Source organism: Callithrix jacchus, chromosome X (genome assembly GCF_049354715.1).
Source record: "Callithrix jacchus isolate 240 chromosome X, calJac240_pri, whole genome shotgun sequence".
NCBI classification, from domain to species: Eukaryota; Metazoa; Chordata; class Mammalia; order Primates; family Cebidae; genus Callithrix; species Callithrix jacchus.
Window position 1 is genome coordinate 11,260,888 of NC_133524.1, and position 26,292 is coordinate 11,287,179.

Here is a 26,292-nt window from a genome sequence, read left to right on the forward strand (position 1 = left end):
ACTCTTCCTGGAAAGTCTCTTGACCATTGCCTCTCCTATACACACATTTTCCTGGGACCTAGAGAGAGGCAACAAAAGTTTATCCATGATTACCAGCCTCAGGCACGCTTCCTGTGAGTGTACATCTCTGACCTACGATGAAGATTATACAGATGGCTTAGAGTTATGACTTCCCTTTGGCATAACCAAAAGAATTACTGTGGTTGTCTTTTTCCCCCACAACTAAGGAGCCCTTATCCTCAATGGAGAATCAAGCATCCATCTCTAGCAACAAAATAAACCACAGAAACTGCAACACTAGTGTGTCTTTTTCTCCCAAGACTCAAATATCGCAGGATTAATTTCTACAATTAAGGCCCAGGGTTAAAATTCTGGGGATTTGTTTCATTCAGATTCAGAAGTTTCAGTGAAAGGAAAGTTGTGGCCCAGCATGTGACCCGAGATGAAAAGAAAGATCAGCCTTGATACTGGGATGAGGTACGGTAAGGAGAGGAACCAAACATGGTACCCCTCGCCTCTCCAGAGCAAACACCAAGAGATAGGTTACTCCTCCACCTTCTCCTACCCATTCTATGATTCAATTAGACCCAAGAACTGCACTTTATTTTGTGTCTCATCTTGAAAAGTAAGAAGTTGCACTGATGTATTGTGACCTCAGGGTGGTATAGATTATAGACACGAAAGGTGGTCTCGGCCATCATCTGAAAACAGTCTCCACACCTTTCTCCAGCCATCACATGCTACTGTCCAGTTACTTGCTGCTTGGGAAGGGCAAGCAGTGGCTCTCTCTCTCTCTCTCTCTCTCTCTCTCTCTCTCTCTCTCTCTCTCTCTCTCTCTCTCTCTTTCTATCTCTCCCTCTCTCTGGATCCATTAGGGGAAGAGAGGATTTGTACACTCCTCTCTTATAGGTCTGGCTCTGTCCCCGTGGGGGCTGACCTAAATGAACTTTGTAAATGAGCCTTCCAATGAGGAGTCCCAGCATATTATCAGAGAAAGTGAGGAGATTCAGTTTGAAGTAGGAATTCCCCCAGTGTTGTAGCTGCAAAGTGATCTTGGTCAGCCTCTGTTAGCTGAAGGTTACAGCCTAGTCAGGTAGCCCTCTTGACTCAGCTTTCCTTGTGTCTGGGTCCTGGAAGCTGATCTCTCCCTTCCACCCTTCAGGCATGGGATGTCAACAGTGTCCATTCACTTATGGGTAGTGTACCTACGCTTGAGGTTTTCACACCTTTGTAACTAGACCCTTTAATAAACTCCTTTCAGATTGCTCAACATAAATGTGCCATTGGTTATACAAGCAGTTTAAAAACTTCTAACTCATACTTTTGTGAGATGGATTTGTACTCTCTAGGACGGCTGCCTTCTTGAGGCAGGTACCCAAGCTTTCACGGGGTCCCTTCGGGACATTCTGACCACAACACCTGTAATATGACATGGGCTTTCATCTGACTCACTGTTCCCAGTCCCCTCAGCATCTGCCCTAGCATTGCGCACATTTGCCTCCGAATGCTGAGGTCCCCTTGCCTAGGATGATGAACATTCAGATGTGTCATCTTGATTCCTTTTCAAGGAAAGCCTTGCTGTGCTGAGAGTGCTGCAGGCAGACAGCTTTCAGCTGGCAGCAACTTAGCAGCAGAGGGCTGCCATGGCCAAGGTCACATCCTTCCCAGTGTGGCCTATACCCAAATGACCACTGGTCAAAGCAAAGGTAAATTACTGTCATTTGTCCCAAGTGGGACCATTATGATGAGCCATTTTACTCCAGAACTCCCCATGGAAATGGCCAAGGCTGACTCTGGGCCTACATTGAAGCTCACCTTCCCTCTCTGCAAATGCTGCTTTCTTCCTCTCCTTTACCCAGGTGTTGACCCCAAGGGTCATGTGCACACTAAACTATTAGACATGTGCACACTAAACTCCTTCTCATGGTGTGCTTAGTAGAGAAACCAACTTGAAACACCCTGCTATAAGATTCCTGTTAACAACCTAGAGCCAATATTTCTATTACGAGCTCCACAGCTGGTCTCTAAAATCCATGCAACTTTGGAGGGAAGGCAGTTTCCTTTCAAATGGAACCCCCTCTCCTCCACCATAGACCAACTCAGGGTTCCTCAGATGAGTCAGGTGACAGCCCTTTGGGCTCCCCAGTTTCAAGGGACAGACCTCACATCTCAGTGTGGGTTGCACTGATGCTCCCCTCACCAGGATTGGGGCTAGGGGTAGGAGTTTTCTTGCCTTCATTCTTGAGACTCTCAGTGCTACTTCTTCCATGGAAATCCCTCTATCAAACACCTCTTTCCTCTGTCCTCTTGACCTTTTTATCTGTCAGGTCAGTGAGTCTTCTATTTAGGTTTTCAATGATCTACTTGGAATTATCGTCCTGGTGTTCTCTTGGAGTGTGATGTTCATTGTCTTCATTCCTCAACCAAAACTGACTCTGGACGAGTCCCCACTTTTAACATGTTACATTATGTAAATGCTTGAATATGGCAAGAATACCTTCTGGAAGAACTCTAACAGAGGTCTCTGAGGAGGAAAATGGGTGGCTATGGGAGAGGGATGGGATTGAGACATACTTTTCACTCCATTTTGTTTTCTGGGATTTTATGCCATGTACATGCATGTTATACCTGTTAGATTGAACTTCATGGAAATATAATTTTGACCATTTTTTGGTCAAAGTTTTCTTATAACTTGTCTATACTCAGCATAGTCAAGTGTAATGAACCACAGGTGAACTATTTGGTGTTTCTCCTACCATCAGATTATGATCAGATTTCATGTGGCCTAAGCTGTTACCTCTTTCTCTCAAACCTGGACCTCACTATATAATTTTCCTACTTACATCTTATACACTCTAAGTTTACCTTTAGAAGCAGAATGGAAACAGGAAGTAATCTAAGGAAGATAGTCACATTCCCACTCTACATCCAAAACTCTTCCCTAGGTCCCAGTAAATCACCCTCCTTCAAAACTCTGCTAAAATGGCATCTTCTCCCTCAAGTCATTTCTGTATTTCTTTTCACTGCTTCCAGCTCATTGAAGAAAGATTGACCATTTCACTATGAAGGTACTTATCAAAAAGGATCTCATATGCAGTACTGTCCTCATGCATAGACAAATCTTTTTCCTTTATTAGACTATTCATTTTTGAGGAAAATATACAAGTTTTATATCTCGTACATTTTCCTTAAAAACGAGAACAGTGCCAGGATCAGAAGAGTAGACGACTGCTGAAGGAATAAATGACTTCGTTATAAAAGCTGGCATTATTTCATAGAATAAATAAGTTTAGCAACATTTTATACCGGACACTTCTTATTCTGGTATGAGTAAAATATTCTCTCTAAATGTGCAATGGGATACAACTGTGAATCATTAGCTTATGCTGACTCACTCAATGGGCCATATATGATAGATGTCTTGGATACACAGTCCTAGCACACAGAAACATACTCTTTCTGAAAACATGCCTCAACAAGGAAGGGTAGCCAGTAGGACCCTGGCTCCTACAGACGATAATTCTGTTATGCTTCATAGCCTCCAAATTTCTATCTTGCTTCTAAGTGACGAGGAATTTCAAGTCTCCAAGGAGAACAAATAACATGAGAAAACTTTGTCAGGAAACTGCAGGCCCCTGGGGCCAGAGTTTAGAAAACACTTATGCAGGTGAGGCTATTTTCAAGAAGTTTCAACTATATAAATTCCTCTTTTTCAGAGTTACCACATATTAGTCCAAGACAGTTATGATATTTTCTTATAAGCATGCACTGTTTTCTGCATCTGGTGCATTTGCCAAATTGTAGATTTATTCCTATTTCTATACATCTGTGAAAAGAATGTGTGTTCCATCTCATCAGGGAGTTACTTGAAGTCACAGGTTGATAATTTCAGATGAATAGAAACAGTGATTAATCTGGGAGATATGGGCTCACCACTATTCATGTAACAGATGTCCATTATGATGAGTTACACATTTGTTCCATGTTTATACTAGAATACAAAAAAGAGGATTCAACTATTTTGTAAAGAAGAAAAAGAAAGAAAGGAAGGAACAAAAAGAAAATGGAAGAGAAAAGAGAAGAAAAGAAAAGAAAAGGGGGGATGTGGGAAGGTAGGAACTTATTAGAAAATACTTGAAAATATTTATTCAGGTGCCAGGTTAGATGCCACAGAGACATGCAGTATGTCTGGAGGGTGGCAGGTACGGAGTTGAGGGGAGGTAGAGGGCTAAGCGGGAGAGAGAGGGAAGTGGGGCTCAGTGTTCCTGGCTTCATTTCTGGGTATGGAGATTAACTCAGTCAATCTCACTTGGCTGACAGAAGCACTAATGCCAAAACCGGCAATTTCATCAGCATCAGTTATACAGAAGATGGGATTTCAGAGGAAAGCACGAGAAAAGGCAGAATGATGTATGTGATTTTATTCAAATAATTAAAAACAAAGTTGGCAGTCTATCTTCCTGTCAAGAAGAATAAATATCAGACTATGAAGTTGGAAAGAAAAGTGCAAGCAGCTTCCTGCTGCTCCATATTAACTTTGGTCCAATACAAACTTTAGAGTTGACTCTTCACACAAACAAAAATTCTTTTTAAATGATTCTCCTGTGTTTTTTCGGTTACTCTGTACAGCAAAAGGACATGAGCCAGAGCTAAGTGCGGAGGAGGGAACCAGACTGAGCTACACTCGAGCTGTTTGAGTGAAAGCCACAAATACTACTTCTCCATAGCTGAGCAAAAGAAGGGATTCTAGAACTTTCTTTTCTCTCCTTATTGTCATCCTGTCCTCATAAGCGCAGGAATCAAAGCAGGGGCCTGGCTCATAGTAGGGACTGCATAGATAACTAGATAGCTATATAGATAGACAGATAGATAGATAGATAGATAATAAATATATAATGAATATGTTTTAAAATGAATTAAATTAACATGGGCTGGACTCAACTAATGACGTGCACATGGATGGATAATATTTACTAATTGATTCATTATCTTATATACTATATTTGCAGGCTCACTGGATTATAGTAGAAGCAGCATCATAACTGAAAGTTCAAGAATCCCTTCTGAGTGTCATAACATGGATGCTATGTGTTCTAAATTATACCTTTCCAGAGAATTTATTTTTTATTAAATTTTATTAATAAAAAATAAAAATTTGACTAGATTTGCTAATAATCATTTCTCTATATTTCCAGTAAAGTGTTCATTACTTTTCAACTACTTCCAAAACATTGAACGTAAGATGCAAAATGCTCCACTTTTACATCTAAACCTTTCTTTTTAGTAGTTAACCATTACAACAGAAATGAGTAATCCTCTCTGCATTTGTAATACACACAAGTCCAATTAGAGAGCAGAAATATCCTTCAGAAAAGCCCAAGAATTGATTGGATGGCTGGGAGTCATACAAGACAACAACCATATACATATCAACCTTAGGCAATGCAGGAAGGGAAATACTGCAGAGGTAATCAAATGATTAAGGAGGAACTCTGCTACTTAAAACTGGCACATTGTTGTGCCAAGTTACAAGTGTTAGTGGGTGCTTTGAGCCTATTAAAAGGTTCTTCCAGGCATCCAAAACCTCTTTGCCAAAAAATTAATAATTTTATTTAGTCTAATTCCACAAAGTGAGCCAAGCTGATGAAGACAGAGGCAGAATCAATTTTTAAAGGAAGTAGGAATTTGCATAATACAGGCATCAGCAGACATTTTCTGTAACGGGTCATATAGCAAATATTTTAGGCGTTGTGTACCACATGGTCTCTCACAATCACTCAACTTTGCCGTTGTAGTGAAGGCATCCATAGACAACATGCAAATAAGTGGGCAAAGTTGTGTCCCAATAAAATTTTATTTATAAAACCGCATGGGAAAGCTGGATTTGCTTCACAAGCCAGTTTTCCGATCCCTGGAGTCTTATGTAGATGGCTCTCCAAAACAGACTGAAGCCTAAGGGAACATGCAGATCTCAAGGTCAAGTTGAAAATTATAGTGGTTTTTAAGTTCCTTGCATTTTAAAATGTGCTTAGCAGTACCTTTACTTCTCACATGGATCTTATGGTGTTTGCCTTTCAATAGAATTTTCCTTAAATGCACCTTTTAGATGTGCGTGTCTTTTATCAAAGTATCTGCATAAGCTTGAATTTAGTAAAAAAAATCATTTTAAGCATTCTAGGAATAAAGAAACTACTACAAGTATTTGTTGCACTCACCAAAGTGGGTGGTTAGCAAAAGCTTGACAGAAAACTGCTCCTACTTGCAAGAATATCTGAGAAACCTTTCACTAACTGTTTCAGTTTGCACCAGCAGAGTATCCTGTTCTCAAGCACTCCCTGCAAAGCCTCTAAGTCTCCTGCCTGCCTACCATCTAGTTGCAACCACTCCAAGCATAATAGCTTGTTTCTCTTTCAACCCTCCAAAAAATAGATTATATTACTCTCTCTGGCAATCTAACTCAAGAACGTACAGGGAAGGGGATAGAAAATATATAGCACTCTACTTTTCTCCTGCAATGCAGAAGAGCTCTTAGAAAATGATGGTAGTAATGCCTACTTGGCAATGGACAATCCACCACAGTTTGCCCCTTTGTCAATCTAGCAGCCATATGCACCCTTTTTACCCATTTTTAACTTTCAAATAAGGTAAACCAGATAATGCTTCTGTCCTACTTGATGCAACTATTCTTCATACATCCAAAACCCACTCACACTTTCCCCCAAAGTGGAGCCACAATGTCCTATTTCTTGTTTTATCCATAACTGATTGATCTTTATTTGTCTTCTAGTTCAGTCACAATAGCTCTTTATCCTGCATTTAAATATTGAAATATAGGCTTAACTCACCCCTTATAGTCTATGATAGAGGAATGGAGGACACATTTCATTAATAGGTACCGATATATTCATATCAAACAAGTAAGAAAATATACCTATTACAATCACATTTCTACAACTGATCACATGGCCCTTTTCAGTATTTATAACTTTAGTTTTCTACTACTCATGGGGATCTCAGAACCTAGAACACTCAAATAGGGTAATTATCCATCCTGAATGCCAGGCTGGGATTTGCCATTCCCCAGTCATCACCAGGTGATGTGCAATAACCAGTTCAGGTCTCCGTAATGGCAGGGGCACCTAACAGAGCCCAAGGCCTCACCTACTCTAGTCACCCACTTCTGGGCAGTTTCCTGGCTCAAAGGAGGCAAACAGCCTAAAGTCTGGAGTTTCAAGGAGGGGAACAGATCCATCCATGCTTCTGTGTTCCTCCTACCTCTGACCCACATTTTTTAACCTTTAAATCTGGTCCCTGGTCCACTTGAGGGGTATAAAGTCTAACTTTGCCTTCAACTAATGTAGACTCTCTCTGTCTCTCCCACTCACTGTAAAATCCAATAGATTTTACAGGGAATATCTTCATTCAGATTACAACTAAAGGCATGTATTAACTCTCTTTGATCTAAGCTGGATAGCTGAGTTGATTACAGGCTGGGGTTTATGGATTTAGATTCTTCATGAACACATTTTGCTTTGTACCAAGAAAAAGCCTATTTTAGGACTTCAGCGTCTAACTCCTCCTGGCCAGCCAGTTCTCAATGTGTGCTGGTGGTCGAGGGCAAGGATAGTATGTGTGATGATTCAGTGCAATCCCTCCCTCATTCCTAAGAAACCAATAGAGAAAGCGTTTTCCTTAATGATAGACTTAATGGGCAAGAGATAATGAGATTATTCTTTATTTTAAGAAAATGGTTGAAATGTTAGTATCATCTGAATAAGACACCCAATATAAGTCCCCAAATATTCAGGCTAGAATGTCCATTTCCAAATTCTCTCCCCATCCTACATACAGGTGTACGCACACGAACACACACACACACACACACACACTTTCTCTCTCTCTGTCTCTCTCTCTCTCTCTCTCTCTCTCTCTCTCTCTCTCTCTCTCTCTCTTTCTCTCTCTCTCTCTCTCTCTCTCTCTCCCTCTCTCTCTCTCTCTCTCTTAACCTTAATGCAATGAAGATTTGGGGATATTGAGTATCAGGATCTTTGAAATGTCAGAGTAAGGCACCAGAATTCTTGTTTGAATGGGGGCTTTTTAGAAGCCAGTGTTCCTCTAACTCTTTTAATGATAAGAAGTGTCAATGACACTTGTTAAAAATACACCTTCTCAAGTGCCTCTCCTGGAAATTCTAACTCAGTGGAAGGAAAGTTTCCATCCCTGGGAAAGCTTTCAAAAAAATACAGATCTCTGGGTCTCCAACCCAGACACACTGAATCTGAATTTCTAGGAATGGGCCCAGGAAATATTGGTTGTAAAAAGTTCCTTGGTATATTAAACAAAAATTAGTCAGCTTTGGAGTTTGCCAGGAGAAACAGCCAACATATCAGGACTGATTGTCAGATTCTAAGACTAAGTTGTTTTTCTTTTGAGACGGGGTTTTGCTCTTGTTGCCCAGGCTAGAGTACAGTGGCGAGATCTTGGCTCACAACAATCTCTGCCTCCCAGGTTCAAGCAATTCTCCTACCTCAGCCTACCAAGTAGCTGGGACTACATACACACACTACTACGCCCAGCTAATTTTTGTATTTTTGGGGTGTTTTTAGTAGAGATAGAGTTTCTCCATGTTTTGGCCAGGCTGGTCTTGAACTCCTGACCTCAGGTGATCTGTCCATCTTGGCCTCCCAAAGTACTAGGCATACAGGTATGAGCCAGAGTACCCGGCCCATATTCTGAGATTCTTAAGCAGAGTCTTAAAGCCAGAGTCAACCTCAAGGGAAGGCTGATGTGTGTTTCTGAGCAGAGACAGGAAATCACCATGAAGTAAAAAGATGGAGAAAAGGCATTGGCCCACCAAGGTTCAGTCTCCTTGCTGCTTTTTTTTTTTTTTTCCTAATCTCCTCTGCTCTCCTCCAATCTGGCTGCAGTCCTATTTGAACATTTGAGCAGTTACATAAGGCTTTAAACACTTCCCTTTAATCAATTAGCAAATTATTTCCTTCTCAAGGTGTCACTTTCAATTTTTAAAAAGATATAAGTAATTTTTCTCCTGACATTTTAAGTTTTTCCAATTTCAGAAAACTTGCAAGAAAAGCAAAATAAACAACCATATACCTAAATTCACCATTTGCTAATATTTTGCCATATTTGCTTTGTTCTCTTCCCCTAACTCTCAAAACAATTTGAGAGTAAGATGAAGCTGATCTCACAGTACTTCATCCCTAAATATTTCAGCATACATCTCTTAGAACAGCATATTATCTTATTATCCTACTAAACCACAACACCAATACCATACTGAGAAATTTAATACTGATAAAATAATATTACTTAATGTTATTTTAAATATTTGATATTATTTAAACATTAAATGTTTAAATGTTACTTAAAATAACATTATTTAATATACAATCCATATTTATTCTTCATATTCACCAAATCATGTACCTCATGACTGCTTTCAAAAAATCATCCAAGATCCAATAAAGGATTACCTATTGCATTTAGTACACCAGGAGAGGGAATCTTAGAGACCATGTTAGTATTCTGCCTACCACAAATGAGCTGCTTACTCCTTGTAATAGTCTGCTATGAAGTCTACTTTGTTTGATATTAATATAGCCACTCCAGCTTTCTTTTGACTAGTCTTATGTTTCTTTCCATCCCTCTACTTTTACCTATTTCCATCTTTATATTTAAAATTAGCTAACTGTAGGCAGCATATAGTTGAATCTTGCTTTTCTATCCAATCTGAAAATCTCTGCATTTAAATTGGAATGTTTAGGCAATTACATAGGATGTGATTATTAATATGATTAAGCTTAAGCATATCATCTTGTTCTTTGTTTTCTATTTGTTCTATCTGTTCTTTGTTCTCTTTTTCATCTTCCTTTGCCAACTTTTCAATTATTTATTTATTATAGTTCTATTTTATCCCCTCTGTTAACATACTCATTAAATCCTTTGTTTTGTTATTTTGGTCACTGATCTGAGTTTCACAGTGTACATCTTTAACTTATCACAGTCTAACTTCAAGTGGTTATTTTTTAGAAACTTTTAGGTTCAGGTGTACATATGAAGGTTTGTTATAGGTAAACTCGTGTCATGGGGTTTGTTGTACATATTATTTCATCACCCAGGTATTAAGCCCAGTACCCAATAGTTATCTTTTCTGCTCCTTTCCCTCCTCCCACCCTCCACCCTCAAGAAGACCCCAGTTTCTGATGTTTCTTTCTTTGTGGTCATAAGTTCTCATCATTTAGCTCTTACTTATAAGTGAGAACATGTGGAATTTAGTTTTCTGTTCCTGCGTTAGTTTGCTAAGGATAGTAGCCTCCAGCTCCATCCATGTTCCTGCAAAAGACATGAGCTCATTTTTTTTGGCTACATAGTATTCCATGGTGTACATGTACCACATATTCTTTTCCCAATTTGTCATTGACTGGCATTTATGTTGATTTCATGTCTTCACTATTGTGAATAGTGCTGCAATGAACATTCATATGCATGTGCTTTTATGATAGAATGATTTATATTCCACTGGGTATATACCCAAAGATGGGATTGCTAGGTTGAATGGTAGTTCTGCTTTTAACTCCTTTGGAAATTACCACACTGCTTTCCACAATGGTTGAACTAATTTACACTGCCACCAATAGTATATAAGTGTTCCCTGTTCTCTGCAATCTCACCAATCAAATTGACTGCATTTTTCTAATGATCAGTGATGTTAAGCTTTCTTTTCATATGCTTGTTAGTCACATGTATGTCTTCTTTTGAAATGTATCAGAGAAAGAATAAAATACCTAGGAATGCAGCTAACTAGGGAGGTGAAAGATGTCTACAATGAGAATTACAAAACTGCTGAAAAAATCAGAGATGACACAAACAAATGGAAAAACATCCCATGCTCATGGATAGGAACAATCAATGCCATTAAAATAGCCATACTGCTCAAAGCAATTTACAGATTGAATGCTATTCCTGTCAAGCTACCAATGGCATTCTTCACAAAACTAGAAAAAAACTATTTTAAAATTCATATGGAACCAAAAATGAACCTGAATAACCAAGGCAATCATAAGCAAAAATAACAAAGCTGGAGGCATTATGTCGCCTGACTTCAAACCATACTACAGGGTTACATTAACCAAAACAGCATGGTACTGGTACAAAAACAAGCACACAGACCAATGGAACAGAATAGAAAGCTCAAAAATAAGGCCACACACCTACTACCATCTGATCTTCAACAAATCTGACAAAAACAAGCAGTGGGAAAAATACTCTATTCAATAAATGGTGCTGGAATAACTGACTAGCCAAATGCAGAAGATTGAAGCTGGACCCCTTCCTTACATGATATACAAAAATCAACTCAAGATGGAATAAAGACTTAAATGTAAAACCACAAACTTTAAAAACTCTGGAAAATAACCTAGGCAATACCATCCTGGACACAAGAACATGCAAAGATTTCATGACAAAGGCACCAAAAGCAATCACAACAAGAGCAAAAATTGCCAAATGGGATCTAATTAAACTTAAGAGCTTCTGTACAGCAAAAGAAACAGCAGAGTAATGAGACAACCTACAGAGTGGGAGAAAATATTTGCAAACTATGCACCTGACCATTGTCTGATATCCAGCATCTATATGGAACTTAAGTTTTCAAGAGAAAAACAAACAACTCCATTAAAAAGTGAGCTAAATGGTGATCATTACACCATTTCTTATGTAGTATAAGAATCTTTTAATAGTATATTTCCATTTCTCCTCCCCAACCTTTGTGCTACCGTTGCCATTTACTTCTACCTATCCTATAATACACATATGATAGTATTTTTTTATTATACTGTAAGTTCAGGGATACATGTACAGAACATGCAGGTTTGTCACATAGGTATACATGTGCCATGGTGGTTTGCTGCACTCATCAACCTGTCATCTACATTAGGTATTTCTCCTAATGCTATCCCTCCCCTTGAACCCGACCCATCGGCAGGCCCCAGTGTGCGATGTTCCCCTCCCTGTGCCCATACGTTCTCATTGTTCAACTCCCACTTATGAGTGAGAACATGTGGTGTTTGGTTTTCTGTTCCTATGTTAGTTTGCTGAGAATGACAGTTTGCAGGATTATTATTTTTATTTAAGCATTCAACGATCTCTTGAAGAAATTTAAATAGTAAGAAAATACTCTTGTATATTTATCACATATAGTGACCATTTCAAATGTATTCTTTTCCTTTGTGTAGATATAATTCCATCTGATATCAGTTTCCTTCTGCCTGATTTTTTTTTAAACTTTCTCATAGTGTGGAGCTGCTGGTGGTAAATTCTTTCAGACTTTGGATGTCTAAAAGTCTTTCACCTTTATTTTTGAAAAATAGCCTCATTGCTATAGAATTCTAGGTTGACATTTTTTTTTGTACTTTAAAGATGCAAATCTACTGTCTTCTTTATCTGCTGTCATCTTTATCTTTGTTCCTCTGTAATGCATCTGTATGTAATGTATCTTTAGTGTCTTTATTTCTCTGGATGCTTTTATGACTTTAATTTGATTATGATGTGTCTTAGTGTCATTTTCTTATTTTTTATGCGTCAAGTTTATTGACCTACTTAGATATGTGAGTTTATAGTTTGATTGTTGTATTGAAATTGTTTCCTATAATCTCTCTTCCAGCTTCAGGAACTCCAATTGCACATATATTTTAGGCTGTGTGAAGTTATCACACAGATCACTGATGTGCTGTTCATTTAAACAATTTCTCTATATGTTTTATTTTAGATAGCTTTTATTGCCATATCTTCACATTCACTAATCTTTTCTTTTACAATGTCTACTCTGTCACTATTCCCATGTGGTCTACTTTGTCTCCAACACTGCAGTTTTGATCTCTAGAAATTTGAATTGGGTCTTTTCTATATCTTCCATGTCTCTACCTAACTTTTTGATCCATTTGGATCTTGCTCTTAAGATGTGTTAGGTAGGGCCAGAGCTGTATTTAGAACTAATTACTCTCCCACTACTGAGGCAAGATCCTTTTGAGTATACCATCTAGTGCTTCATGAATTATGAGGTTTTCTAAGTCTTCCTGGTGGAATAGGCACTATTCCCATGCCAGTGAGTGCTGCATATCACTCCCTGTAATCCTTTCAAGTCATTCTTTCTCTGGTTCTAGGTAGCATCCTCACACGAATACACTGGTCAGTACTGTGATGGATATTCTGCAAGTATCCAGAGTTCTGTTTCTGGGCAGCTCTCTCTTCCTTGGTACTCTTTTCTGTGAATTTTAGCCTTCTTGTTCTTCCTGGACCATCAGCTGCATCTCCTCATACCAAGGGGTTCATCAAGCTTCACCAACCCTCTCCCTGAACATGGTGCCTTGGAAATTCTCTCCAGGCAGTAAGCTTGGAAAATCAGAGAGTTCACATCATTTATTTATCATCTCTCAAGGACCCCTGTCCTTCATTATCTGACATCAGTGTCTTGAAAATCCCTGCTTCATATATTTTGTGTAGTTTTTTGTTGTTATTTCAGGTAAGAGGGTAAATCTGGACTTTGTATTCTATACTGGTATGAAGTACAAGTCCATCATTTTTAGTTTTGTTCTGTTTTGTTTTAAACAATAAATAAACTAGGTCGATCTCTTGGGGACCTTCACTATACAATGTTGTTTTAACCTACTTTATTGTACTCCCTATTTTAGAAAACCATGCCAACAAATACATTTCAAACGTCCACTAGTCAGAAGTTTCATAAAGTTAGGTGGTTCTTTCCTTAGTTAGTTAGAATAGTAAAGTTTTCTTGTAATAACTCACACAAAATCCATGCTGATTTGTAAACAATATCATCATAAAGCTAATATCAAATACAAATTAATCATAGGTAGCCTAAGTGTTCAAACATTTTAGACATTTATCAAAGAATTGGAATACTATAAATCAGCTCAATATTCAGAATCCCCAGAGTCAACATTCTAGCTCTCACATGATTTTTTGGTGTCTGTTTATTTAGAACACAGGCTGGGTTCACTAGAACAGCTTCAAATTGAAAAGGTGAGAGCTAATTAGATTTCAGTGTTTGTAGATTTTTCCTTCTCAGCTTTCTTCCCTCAAGGCTCTTCAGATCAGTGCTGTTAAAGTCTGTCTCCCTCCTTCATTTTTTAGCCCAGGATCATATCCGGTTATAGTCTATCTTCAGTACAACTTTCTAACTCTGAGTTCTTTATCCACCATTAGTTGTGATCTGGTTTGCTTATAAAGAATGCATCATTCCAGTATTGTAAGTATGTATGTACATGTAAACAAAACAAAACAAAATCCTTAATAGGACCAATATCATTGCAACTAATACCATCATAATACAAAATTTCATATAATAAAGGTTTTCAATCTCAAATACTGATTCCATTTATTTTAAGCAATGTTGAACACACACACACACACACACACACACAATTTTTTTGGACCAATAAAAATGGCTTTCAACTGGTATTAGACAGTAGGTTAAAGTATCAGAAGGATCTACTTTTGCTGTGCCCTTACTGTGATTCCCTTATCATGTTATTTAATATCTCTAATCATCAATTTCTTCATTGGTAAAATGTGGATAATTATAATTTTATTAAGAAAAATTATCTAAATGTTAAATAAGGTTAAAAGGGTGTGGCATAACCTTTCAAAATTTTACCAGAGCACTGACTGGTGCTAAGAGTTATCTCACTATCTAGGGAATGTACCTGTGTTTGACTTTCTATTTTCTATTGAATTAGAATTTAGATGACCTGAAGTTTTGTTAATTTATAAATTTCTATCAAATAGAAAAGATGATACAAAATGCTGTGCTTTTATTGCTTTGAAGGACATTAACCAGTTTTTAATGTAGCCTCAAAATCTTATTCAACACTTTTTTTTCCCTCAAAATGTCTATAAATACCATATTCCTCAAAATGCTCTTGGAATTAGTTTAATCTTTTAATGGTTCCAATCATTAATGAGTGAAATGACTGTTTGGCATGTTTTCATTCCGTATTTATATGACATTCATGTATTTAACTAATTAAAAATTATATTTTAACTGTACTTATAAGGATGTTATGATTGATAGTTAAATAAAAATAATATAAAGTAGGCCAGGCGCAGTGGCTCACGCCTGTAATCCTAGCACTTTGGGAGGCTGAGGTGGGTGGATCACCTGAGGTCAGGAGTTCAAGACCAGCCTGGCCATCACGGTGAAACCCCATCTTTAAAATAATAATAATAATAATATAAAGTAATTAGTAAGGCCCTGACACATTTTAATCAATGAATGTTAGCTATTGTTATTATCTATTATTAAATGAAGTTTGGTCCACAGGAAACAAAAAATATATTATATGCCAAACTTCACCTATAGTTATCCATGAGGTTAAATTAAAATAAATAAAACAAAGAGAATGTTGATTTCCTTTGGGGCTTTTGAGTCCTCCAGTGTCTAGTCCAAGGAATCAAGCTTTTGAATCAGTAGCCATTTTCATGGATGATGCTGAGTCTTACATTTATTGGGATACCTAATCATAAGCAGAATAAATATTCTGTCTCATAAAGAAAAAGAAATATAATTTTCCCACTTCATTTGACTGATAATAGATAAAATAGCTAAAAATTGATTAAAGTGAAAATTAATATTTCTCCTCTCAGTCCTGCCTTGATATACCCAATTGCTATCTTTCATTTTATTTCCTTTTATTTTAATGGGTCATCCCCTGATTTTTTTCCAAAACTTTTTTTTTTTGAGACAGAGCCTCGCTCAGTCACTTAGGCTGGAGTGTAGTGGTGTGAACTTGGCTCACTGCAACCTCCACCTCCCAGACTTAAGCCATTCTCCTGCCTCAATCTCCCGAGTAGCTGGGATTACAGGTGCCTGTCACCACGCCTGGCTAATTTTTGTATTTTTGGTAGGACGGAGTTTCACCATGGTGGCCAGGCTGGTCTTGAATCCTGACCTCAGGTGACCCACCTGCCTCAGCCTCCCAAAGTGCTGGGATTATAGGTGTGAGTCACCGTGCCTGCTCTTTCCATAAGTTTTGAATATCCTTCACATCTTCATGTGATTTCAACAACTGCTAAATACAGCGGTGGCTTCCCTCTAAAAAAATTGGCCCCTAAAAGAAAGTAAAAGGGATGCATGACCAATTTCTCCAATTTCATTATGATTTTGGTTCCTATTTATGCTCAAATAACTTTCTCAGATTATAAATCGTCAAAAAGAACTGTCAATTTTAGGTTTGGGGGTTTATTTTTTAGACACTGGCACAGCAGTTAAATCAACTTTGGCTCAGAGGAACTAATTGAATTTAATCAACTGAATAATTGAATAAACATTGAAACAGCACTTCAGAGCAATTCCTCTCCATACTGATGTCTAAAGAACAATGAGAAAGCATCTGTAGAAAGAAACACAAGTACCAGAGCTCAAAATTTCCACGTACAAATGAAACTGGGATTTACTCTGCACTGTACTGAAAACCAGAGCCTGGGTCATCAAATACTTTTTAAATACCTTCAAACGTTGAAACACAATGCAGGAACCTACTTAATTCATTTTAAAAAGCAAACAAATGAACATAGCAACATCAAGATTAAACATTCAGCTGTTGTCAGTTGCAGTGAACCAAAGAAGTGTACACTGAATTTAAAATAAAATGAAGGCACATAATACATGAGGTACTGAAGTACTCTTTACATTGGCAGAGCCAGCTTATGCTTCCAGACAAGTTTAGACCTATCTGTACATATGTATAGATACACACATATTTGCGTATATACACATGCATTTATACATATGTATAATATATGTATATACATATTCACACACACATTTCCTAACCAAAAAGGAAAGGCTTATTGTTTCCACATTGAGCCTCTGAAATAAGATAATAACACTGAGCAAGTGGAGAAATAAGAGTGGAAGTAGCCATCATTCAATATTACTCCCAGATCTTTGCTACTCAAAATGTTGTCCCTGACCCAGCAGCAACAGTGTTACCTGGCAACTTTTTAGAAATGAGGAACCTCAGGCTCCACCCCACACCTCAGAACAGAACCTAAGGTTTTACCAGATTGTCTAATTTATGTGCCCAAATTAAATTTTGAGAAGTGCTGTCCATTTCCAAAGTTACTAGCCACATGCATCTATTCAGCTATTGAAATGTACTTATTGAGACTGAGAGATTGCATTTCAAACATTTAATTAATTAAAATTTAAAAACGCATACTCAGTTCAGTTATTGGAATACTTTTCAATATGTTCGAAACAACTTGGATACATGAATTTAAATACAGATCAAGTATTTCTGGTGAAAATGTAGCATCCAAATTGAGAATTGCTGTAAGCGTAAAATACACACCAGATTTCAAAGACTTAGTATAAAAACATTTAGATAAAATATGTCATTGAAAAGTTTATGATTACAGGTTAAAATGATAAAATTTCAGATATGTTGGGTTACATTAAATATGTTCTTAAAATTGATGTGCTTCTCTTTTACTTTTCAAATGTGACTACTAGGAAACTGCAGCTCACATTCTATTTCTACTGGACAGCATTTCTTTTGATCCATGCTTCTCAAATGTAAAATTACTGGTGCCTGGCTCCCACTCCCAGATATTCTGATAAAATTGATCTAGGGTTTAACTGAGCATTGGGATTTTTAAACTTTTCCTGGTGATTCCATTGAGCTTCCAAAGTTTGAGAACCACCACCCAGGGTTAATAGAAGATTCATGAATTTTGAGGATAAATACTGGTCTCATAGGGTCTTTATAACTTTTGGGAACTCCCATCATACTTTAACTAAAAATATAGAGCTGGGGAAGTAGTACCATTTCTTAGGTAAAGATGAAAAGGCTCAGGCAGAGTTAAATACACCCAACCAGATGAAATTCAATTTTTCAATATCTTCAGAAACTGGTCATCAGTTCTTCCAGTAATTCATTTCCATATCTAATGTAGTGGATCTCAGACTTCTGTGTGTTTAGAATAATCTCCTCGATAGTTTGTTCAATAGTAGTTTGTTGGGCCATAGTGAGTCACAGGAGTTCTATGGTAGGGTGATTAAGTGCGCTGGTTTGCCTGGGACTTTCCTGGGAATTGCTCAGTTCTGGGCAAACAGGGGCAGTGGGTCACCCTAACCCAGGGAAGTGCATTACTAACAAGCAGTCCAGGTGATACTTATGAGCACAGTTTGAGAACTGCTTCTATAAACACAGGCTCTCAAATACTTTTTTAGTGATATTCCTTTTGGATTAACCAACTGTACTAAGAATACAACCAACAAAGTTACACAAATAACCAGTTCAGTAAACAACTGATTGGGGAAGTTGTTCTAATGTAATTAAATATGTCATCAAATTGTTTAAAAGTGTATGAAAGAACTATAAAGAGATCATCCTAGTAGCCTTGATGGGAACAATTCCATTCTCAGAAATTTAGCAGATTGAGACCAGGTAGGCAAAGTAAGTATGGGGCTTGAAGTCATGTCAACACTGAGTTTGAATCACGGCTTCTGCCATTTGCTAGTTGTGTGACTTTCAGGAAGCTCCTTAACCTCTCTGTGTCTCAGTGTTTCCATCTATAAAAGATGAATAATTTATACTTATACTGAAGATTAAGGATGAGAATGAGAAATAATGTATTACATGAGACGAATCCCAGCTGAGGGACATTCTAAAACATACCTGACCAGCACTCTTCAAAGCTGTCAAGGTCATCACAAAGAAGAAAAGTCTGAGAAATTGTCAGGGCCCAGAAGAGCCCAAGGAGATATGATAATGAAACATGTGGCATCCTAGACAGGATCCTGGAACAGAAAAAGTATATTAGGTAAAAACTAAGGAAATCTGAATAAATCTTGGGTGTTGGTTAATATTATTGTATCAGAATTGGTTTTTTGCTTGTGACAAATGTACCATACTAATGTAAGATGTTAATAAATGAACAAAATGAAGGTAGGGTAAATGGAAACTTTCTGTATATCTTTGTGACTTTTCTATAAATCTAAAACTATTCTAAATTTAAAAGCTTACTATCCCCAAAAAATGCCTAGCATACTAGTGCCCAGGCCAGAATACATAATTGTTGTTACTATTTTTGCGAATCGTACATTAGAAGTGATGCTAACAAAAAGAACAGCATCTTGATTCAACATCTTTAGAAGGAACTAGGACCTTGAAACCCTTGGACATCAGAGTTCAGAGAAGAGGACAAAAGGCAAGATCAATGGTCATGAAGACCCCAACCATGTTACTTCTGTCGGCTTTCTTTCTGGCATTATTCAAATTCTGTAATTATTTTATTTATTCATCTGTTCTCTGCTTTGAACCCAACCTCTTCTACCTCTGCCCTAGAATGTAAGCTCCTTGGAGGCAGAGACTTTGTGTGGTTTGTCACTTCTGTATCTACCATACCCAGCACAGCACCTCACTTAGCGTGAACATTTTCTCTGAATTTACTACACTGAATGAAATGATTCCATTGACCATCAAAGGGCAGAGGCAAACACTCTGGACTGGAGCTAGAATCCTTTTTATACATATTTTCACCTCTTAGCTTCCTTGTAGCTCCCCACCTTTCAAAAGAAGAAAAGCAAACAAATAGCAACACCACTTTCCACTGACCAAGTAATTTACTTTAGGGAAAGAAAAGACTTCAACGGTTGAGTCCAGATTTGCTCTCTCACCTTCTAGCTTACATTTGCAAATATGAGTGACATAGCTGAAACAGAAATGCCTTAGTAATTACTTGTGCTGTATCACACCTTGTGTTTTCTACTCAATTTAAACCTCACAAAAATTGTGTTACATAAGCAGGGCAGATGTTTTTATCTCCACTATAAAAAGATATAAAATATAAAGCTTTATATAAAAGTGATATAAAATTTTTATATGAAAATATTATTTTTATAAAAAGATTTTTTTAAAATGAAGGAAGGAATTTAAGGTGGCATCATCATTTACCCAGCTAATTCATGGGGGATTATATTAGTCTGCTCGGGCTGCCATAACAAAATCCCACAGACAGTGGTTTAAAAAACAGAAATGTATTTTCTCACTGTGTTCTTCATGGTCCTTTCTCTATATGTGGAGAGAGAATACAAGCCCTGGTGTCTATTCCTCTTATAAGGACACCAGTCCTCACCAGTTCCTATAGGATTAGGGCCCTAAGGGCCCTACTCTTAATGACCTCATTTGACCTTAGTTACCTCTTTAAAGGCCCTATCTCCAATAAAGTCACATTAAGGGTGAGGCCTTTCAACATATGAATTTTGTAGGACACAATTCAGCCTATCAGCAAAATGTTTTCTGACAATGGCCTGGAGGGTTAACAGGATGAGCAAGGAGTTGCTAACACTTACTGAATGGGGAGGAACTAACCATTAAACCAGAAGTCAGCAAACTATGGCCTTTGGGCCAAAGTTGAGGGCCACCTTCAGGTTGTAAATAACCTTTCATTGGAGCACAGCCACATCCATTCATTTACACATTGTGGTTGCTTTCATGTAGACTTCAGTAGTTGCCATGGAGTCTATGGGCTACAAAGCCCAAAATATTTACTCTCTGGTCCTTCACAGAATAAATATTCTGACTCCTGAGTTAGATCAATATAGAAATGTTCATTTTCTCTATGAGATAATGTCAGCATTCTTGTCACTTCACTCATGAGGCAGTGGAGACTCTGAGAAGTAACATGATATCCATATCACACAGCTGACAGAGAGCCCAGAGTTGGAGCTTCATGACTCCAAAGGGTGCCCTTTCCAGACCACCTCACCTCTGGGCCCAGGGCTTTTCTCCTAGGCTCAGAATGGTGTGTGGATGTGGCTGCCAGCCTGTGGCCTAGGTAAGTTTGCCCATCTACACAACAACTTCCTACAATCCTCTCAGCCTGGAAGATCAAGGATAATTGTCATTCAGAACAGAATGTCCCACTGTTTCCACTCACACCTTATCAGCAATTGACTATAGCTATTTTTGGCCCTTGGTTTCTTGAAATTTTATTGTTTTCGTTTATGTTTCATGCTGGGGCATGTGTTTTATATAACTGATGACTAACATAGAAAGCAGATCATTTGCATTAAGGGAGCCTTGCAAATAATATGTAGACCTTAAGAGGTTTCTAGGGATAATTTTAGGACTTTTAGACTCAAATGCAATTGTTGGTTCTTTTCATGATTAAACAGAATGTTTTCTTTCATTTCGGCATTCAATATTGAACTCTTGGTGCTTTCTTTATTGTAGGAATAAAAGAAGCATGTGATTACAACTCAGGTTCCTCTTTATGGGCATTTGTGAATAGAAAACAGTTCCAAGATCCTCTTTGAATTAATAGAGGCATTTCCCAAATTATTTACAAAAGAATCCAGAGCCTTTTCATTAGGCCTATGTTAGAATCTAAGGAAGCAAAACAGCAATTGGGATTAATTTTACTATTGGCTAATGGATCACTTCCTGTTTCTCAGCTTGTTGATCTTCCTGTCCATACAGACAAATGATTTGCCTGGAGATTCATGCTGCTTTTGTCTGTTCAGCATCATTTCCTCTGAGGAACATCCTCTCCCCCATTTTAGGTGGTCTCAGGTGGGCCGTCAATCACAACACACTAGACCTAGCCAATCATATTGCCTCACCTCCCCAGACACAGTAATTGATCTAGGAGAAAGAATGTGACCCAGTCAGAGCAAATTCCCCCAAATGTTAAAGAAGTTGGGAGAGAGGCTTTCACACTAAGTGGTATCAGGCCAAGAGATGGAGGCAGAGTACCTGGATCCAGCCCTTCCTGAGGCTTTACCCACCCCTGTACTTCCCAAGGGTGTGATCCCCAAATTTCTTTTTCTGCTTAAGCTAACTCAAGCTGGACTTCTCACTCTAAATCCAAAATGTCTCACTAACATCACATGCTTCCAGGTTTTCTGAATGTCTCTCACAAACATGTGTCAGCAACTTCCAGAAGGCATAGGGCACTGAGTGTGGGAATCCATGGGTCCTTATCCTAGCTGCAATCTTAGAGCCCTTAGGTCATCCCTATGTCAGGATGGAGGGCTTTTGAAATGGAAAGCCTAACACACAGGCGGTGCAACCTGATATCTTGGCTATGTTTATGTCTTTTCTTATACACAAAAGTGCATTCTAGATTTGTTTTTTTAAGTTCCACATTTCTTTGTCCACTTTGTCCCTTCTTGGAGTAGAAGCGGGACAAATTCTTGTGCTGATGACACTTTTTCTTAGATGGAATCTCATTCTGCTGCCCAGGCCGGAGTGCAGTGGCGCGATCTCAGCTCACTGCAACCTCAGCCTCCCCAGGTCAAGTAATTCTCCTGCCTCAGCCTCCCGAGTAGTTGGGATTATAGGTACACACCACCATGCTTGCTAAATTATTATTATTATTTTTAGTAGAGATGGGGTTTCACCATTTTGCCCAGGCTGATCTCGAACTCCTGACCTCAGGTGATTTGCCCACCTTGGCCTCCCAAAATGCTAGGATTGCAGGCATGAGCCGCTGCATCCGGCGGCTGATGACACTTTATTGGCAATCTTGGGAAGGAAAAAAAGACCAGGCAGAAGTAGAAAATGGACCCCTAACATTTACATTGCTTGATGACTCCGCTGGCCAAAATCTGATGCCAGGACCCCTACCCTGCCGGTGGTTCCAAGCATCACCGAAGGAATCAGAAAGGAGAAATAAAGCCCACAGCACGCCACCATGTGGCTACAATATTACTCCTGCAGCGAAAATTTTTTTTCTCTCCTTTGTTTTCCACAGGGTGCTTTTCTAAACCTGTCCAAACTCCCTCTCACTAGTCACTTCAAGTGATACCTATGACTCAGAATTTCCTAAGATAAACTCTATAACCTCCCTCCTTTCCTCAGGAAAGGTACCAACTGAGGCCCACCCACACCAACCCAAACTCCGATCCAAGTATCTGAGAGCTGTCTTAACGCTGCTTAAACTGTGCACTTACATGTGTTTGCAGGTAGTGACAAATAAGCACTCTTCTTCACGGTTTAACTTGGCCTCCTCTGCTTCAGACAAAAGGGAACTGAAGTAAATTCTTAAGACGCACAAGGAAAGAAAGTTCTTTGTGCTGAAGGCAGTTCGCCAAGGTGCTAATTCCATCTTTGGTAGGTTTCTCCCAGGGCTGTGTTCCTCATCCAGGAATTTCCCTAAGCTTGATGGTTCACACGTCCAAATTCCAGCTTTGAATAAATAAACCAGTTAAAGTGCTCTGTTGCCTCAGGGATTAGCAGAGCAATTCATGAACTTCCATCTCCCCCAAGTGGCAATTATTGGGATCTTTCTGTTAGAGATTTTCTGACAGTTAAAATTTAGGTTATCGTTCTCCTCCCCACCAAAGTTGCTTAAGTCTTTTTTTTTTTTCAATTCTCACATTGAAGATTATGAAGTCCTCGTGTGGAGGTATGTTGGTAATGTCGAATTAATGGCTTCTGGGTCACAGGGTTGTAGATGGATAAGATGTAGTACCTGTTTTCAGAGTTCTAAGTAAAAGACTGATTTTTCAACCTGGTCTCTATTCTGAGGCTCCATCCTCAGAGAAGGTGGAAATAAGCAGCACCAATCACTAAATCCAGAAAGGACTCTCGGTGTGTGGCATCAAGGTAACCTAAGAACCAGTTAGCCTTGGTTGCAGAGAGATGAGAACTCAGCCAGCCACAGCGATAGTATCTACTCTGAAAAACAAGATACGGACTATGTGAGATTCTAAAAACAAAAAGCAGAAACTGTTGAGGAGAGAGCATATATCCATATGAAATAGCCAAGGAAAACTTTTCTAGCATAATAAGCTCACAAATTGATGTAAAATACATTTAGTGATTTTTGATGGATAGCATAAAGTACTTCACTTTGTCTATTATTATTATACTTTAAGTTCTGGGGTACATGTGCAGAATGTGCAGGCTTGTTACATAGCTATACACAGGCCACGGTGGTTTGCTGCACCCATCAACCCGTCATCTACATTAGGTATTTCTCCTAATGCTATCCCTCCCTTAGCCCCCTACCCACAACAGGCCCCAGTGTGTGATGTTCCCCTCCCTGTGTGCATATGTTCTCATTGTTCAACTCCTACTTATGAATGAGAACATGCAGCATTTGGTTTTCTGTTCTTGTGTCAGTTTGCTGAGAATGATGGTTTCCAGCTTCATCCATGTTCCTGCAAAGGATATGAACTCATCCTTTTTTATGACTGCATAGTATTCCATGGTGTATATGTGCCACATTTTCTTTATCATCTTGTTTTATAGAAAAGAAAGAAGTGGAATTTAGGAAAGTTCAGACTGAAGAGGCTTATCTTCACCTCATAAAAGGGAAGTTTCTTGCCTCCCTGCCCACAATGGAGTTAGTACTTAAGCTTATTTTACAGATCACAGTAAATTCCTCAGTTCACCACCTGCCATGCTCCACCCCCACCCCCTTTTTAAATTTAAGGCCAGGTTGTAGTCACTAAACCAGCTCTAAATTCCTACACACCAAACAGTCCTGCCAGTGCTAGATCCTGAATGGAAGTATTTGTCCTTCAGCCTCCTTCACTCAGATTTTATCTCCTTTCTGGCCAGAACAGTCTCCTTCCCTGTCCACCCCTCACCCCTTGGCTTTGGAAGGCAAACGACCTAATCTCTTTTGTTTAAGAATTCTAAATCTTAGTGGTTTAAGTGCCTCAGTATCAGTACATGTAAACACTTAAATTTATATACATAAATATAAGAACATAGAATGTTTTATTATCAGTTCATTGTATTTTGTATAATATTTGCTTAATAAATTCACCCTTAAACAAAGTATAAGCCTTTGTGAGTTAGCCCTGGCCTCCCCATCTCCTGGAACCCAAGGTCTTACTCATTGGAATCTCCCAGTTCATGGTTCATAGAATATCAAGTTTCCCTGAGTTATATGTTACTCCTCAGGGACTTAGGTTCCCATGGTCACTTCTGTCTCTAGACTCCTCTCTCTGCTTGTGCTGGCTCAGTTTACTTTGACCTAGATGGGAAACTCTGCCCCTTTGCTATCCTCTATGAAAACTCATTTACTAAATTACTTGCTGATTTTGTAAAAAAAACTCATAACAAAATAGAGATATTTGGTTACTTCCTAAACGTGACAAAAAACTTCATGCCAATCTAAAAGTTTGCAAAATGCTTAATGGATAAACACTAGACACCTTTCCACAAAAATTATGAATGTCGACTGCCACCTTTATTTAACGCTTTGCTGGAAAGTCTTAGCCCATGCCGGATAAAGAAATTAGAGGCATTAAAGTTGATAGGAGGAAATAAAATCATTTTTAGTTGATATTATATGAAATAATCCCTGGAAATCCAAAATAAACATACAAACATTAAGACTAAAGACAAGAGAATCCAAAGCATAGCAGAGCATAAAATGGATGTAGTCACTGGAGCTTGTCTTTAGTCCGTTTTGTGTCGCGACAACAAAACACCTGAGGCTGGCTAGTTTATAAAGAAAAGAGGTTTGTTTGGCTTACAGTTCTACAGCCTGTTCAAGAAGCATGGAACCAGCATCATCTCAACTGCTGGTGAGTGCTTTCATGTTGAGTCAAACATAGAAGAGAATGTCAAAGGCGAACCAGGCACGTGTGAAGAGAGAGTAAACAGGAGAGGGATCCTCACTTTGTAACAATCCTGCTCTTGCCGGAACTAATCCAGTCTCGTGAGAGTGAGAATCCACTACCACAGGAAAGTCACCAAGCTGTTCATGAAGGATTTGCCCCATGATCCAGACACCTCCCATTAGGCCCCAGCTCCCAGCTCTGCCACACTGGGGATCAAATTTCAAAATTAGCTTTGCTTGGGACAAACAAATCATATTCATATCATAACACAGCTGTACCTTATTCCTTTCACCAGGATAAGTTTCAACTATATAAATGGTTTAAAGGAAAAAGTGAAGTTTTTTTTTCTTAACCGAAGAAACCTGGGAGAATTTAGGACTTAAAGAAAATATTTTTAATTATGCCACATCATCCAGAAATCATAGCAGATTTTAAAATTAAGATGCATAAAAATTACTCAAAGCAAAACTTAGCAGAAAAACAAAAAAACAGATAATTTTAGAAAATATTCCAACCTCATAGTGTAGAAGAAAGGTTAATTTCCTTATAAAGAATGTCTACAGGCCAGGCGCGGTGGCTCAAGCCTGTAATCCCAGCACTTTGGGAGGCCGAGGCGGGTGGATCACGAGGTCAACAGATCGAGACCATCCTGGTCAACATGGTGA

The 26,292-nt window shown here is 38.5% G+C and overlaps 1 protein-coding gene across 1 annotated transcript in view; it reads right to left on the minus strand.

The window, feature by feature from the left end:
* MID1 (midline 1) overlaps positions 1-23,242 on the minus strand; it is a 633,800-nt gene extending 610,558 nt beyond the window's left edge. The window contains exons 1-2 of the mRNA XM_054251252.2: positions 23,000-23,242; positions 18,720-18,841 (exon numbers count right to left, since the gene is read on the minus strand). The gene's annotated coding sequence lies outside the window, so the exon portion shown is untranslated. The remainder of the gene's footprint in view (positions 1-18,719; positions 18,842-22,999) is intronic.
* Between the last annotated feature and the right edge of the window lie 3,050 nt (positions 23,243-26,292).